Source organism: Propithecus coquereli, unplaced genomic scaffold, assembly GCF_000956105.1.
Source record: "Propithecus coquereli isolate 6110/MARCELLA unplaced genomic scaffold, Pcoq_1.0 Scaffold90, whole genome shotgun sequence".
NCBI classification, from domain to species: Eukaryota; Metazoa; Chordata; class Mammalia; order Primates; family Indriidae; genus Propithecus; species Propithecus coquereli.
This window is the reverse complement of record NW_012155285.1, coordinates 3,756,763-3,759,123: the sequence shown is the minus strand read 5'-3', so window position 1 is coordinate 3,759,123 and position 2,361 is coordinate 3,756,763. Positions and strand designations below refer to the sequence as shown.

Genomic DNA, 2,361 nt, shown 5'->3' with positions numbered 1-2,361 from the left:
ACGGTGTTTTGTAGTTCCCTGTATAAGTCCTTTATTTCCAGGATATCGGTTTGATTTTTCTTTAATATTTCAATTTCTTTAGTGAATTTTTCTTCCAAGTCCTGGATTTTTTTTGTGGTTTCTTTGTGTTGGTTATCCATTTTTTCTTGCATATCTTTGAGTTTTCTTAAAATCCATGTTTGAAATTCTTCTTCTGTCATTTTAGTGTTCTGAGTTTGGTTAATGTCAATTGCTAGGGAGCTATTGCTCCTCTTTGGTGGTGTGCTTTCCATTTGATTTTCATACTTCCAGAGTTCTTTCGCTGGTTCCTTCTTGCCTTTAGATTTTCGTTTGGATGATGACATGCCCTGTTTAGTCTCTGAGCCAGTAGGTGGTGTTTGTGGGTGAGATTCGACCACACCCTTTATGATGAATCAGTAGATGCAGTAAAAGGGTGTGCAGAATCACCTCCCTGTCAGTAGGTGGCACTTTCTGGGAGGAGTGAGCTGCAGTGCTGTTTTTGGGTCCTGTAGCTAGCTCTTGTTCCTCTAGAGAGGCCCTCTTGTGCCTCGGGTGGTGGGTGGGCCTCTGGGATTTCCAGGTGTGTCCTTATTCTCTACCTCAGTGGGGGAAGATCTGGGAGTGAGTTTGGGTGGGGCTAGGTTGGGTAAGCCTGGCCTCAGGCTCCACAGCTGCTGTTAGCAGGGGTCAAAGGTCTGTTATTTGCTTCTGTGCAAAGCTACTGGGAGGGGCTGAAATGGCTCCACTCAGCTGAAAGTCTGGGCTTGGGGGGTGGGGCTGTCTGAGACCCGCACTCTGGAGCAGGTCTTGCTCCCCTCCACCCTCCTGCTCTCCATGGCCTCTCTCAGGCCTCTGCCAGCAAGCAGGACCTCAGGCTGATGGATCTCCCCTGGCTGTGACATGGGCCAGGAGTTTCCCTTCCCAGGATTGCAGCCTGAGCTGGGTGCACAGCCCTCTTTTGGGAGGAGGGTTGCCACTCAGGCACACTAGTCTGCCCCTGAAGGCGCACATTCCTCAGTAGGCTCTTTCACAGATATCCTTTCTATGCCCCGGGGCAGTGTGATCTTGACCTGGGTGTATGGGGTCTGGTCTGCAGGCCTGTCCCCTGGGCCCTGGAGATCAATACCTGACCCTGCCAGGGGGAGGGGTGCTGGTCTTGAATCACCTACAGGGTGCCCAAGCTGGGTCTATTTCACTCCACCTTGGGATTTGCCCCACTCTCCTGGAGTCCCTAGGCAAGCAGCACCTGGGAGGGCTGGTGGGTCGGGAGCTTGCAGTCTGAGTACCCCTCAGTCTGCTGTAGGGCCCCAAAAGGAAAGGTCCCATTTCTTGGAGATGCCTCCGTGTGATGGCTAAATTGTCTCTCTGGGCACCGATGGGTAGGGAAGGGGAAGGAGAGAGTGCAGCACTATGGCGTCTCCTGATAGGCTTGGGTCTAAGTGCAAGGAGGTGCACTGAGGGAGCTGGGAGCCCGGTGCTGTGTCTGCAAGAGGACACTGCTCACTGGCGGAAGCCGTCTCTGGGCTGGTGATGGCAGGTCTCTCCAACCACTCAGGAGCCCACCAAAAGTCCGAGATGCAAGGGAGGGGAAAGTTATCTGCTCCACCTACCCTTGTCACTGGTCTCCAAGCCTCTTGGGGACCTTTTTCCTTCCAGTTCTCCTCCGCAACGTCTTCCCGTGGAGTCTCCTGTAGTTTCAGGCACCCTTCCTTCCGACCCTCACCCGATCTATGTTTCTCTGCTAGTTTATTTTTTTCTCTTTCTTCTAAAATCTGTCTTTTTTGCAGAGACACTCTGACTGGCAGCTTTTCTCGTCCACCATCTTGACTCCTCCCTGCTGTCCCTGCTCTTCCTGTTTGTTGTTTAATTGTACTGCTATCATATGAATAGGTCAGGGTGAAGGAGGTTAAGCAAAGCTAGGAAATATGTGCAAGAGGAAGAAGGTGATGCAGAGACAGCCGTAGTTAGTCAATAGCAAGTGAAACCATGATGCCTCCTAACACTTCCTTCGTGTCATCATAGGGATAGAACCAATTTCTAATGAGCCACAGGCTTTGCCAAACGGGGCCTCTGTTAGCACATGAGGCCGTGATTGTCATTCTCTGCCATGGTTTCCCGGCTGTCATCAGGGCCTGTCCTCAGAATAAAGTACAATCCAATGGTTCTGTCCGAAGCTGTTTGCATTTTACAGGGAATGCTGCTTGTCACCTGAGAGTTATGATACGAAGAGATGTTCATTTAAATGCTTGAGAAATTTTCCAAGGATATTCCCTTTTAAGAGTCTTGCTTTCAGAAACAGTATGAGGCCAGGATCAAGTGATACCAGCAGCAGGAGAGTATATTCTGCTAAGCATCTGACAG

The 2,361-nt window shown here is 50.4% G+C and overlaps 1 protein-coding gene across 1 annotated transcript in view; it reads left to right on the top strand.

Annotated features, from left to right (window-relative positions):
• The window catches only part of MEP1A (meprin A, alpha (PABA peptide hydrolase)), a 57,868-nt gene that overhangs the window by 19,922 nt on the left and 35,585 nt on the right, over positions 1-2,361 (top strand). The window lies entirely within an intron of this gene.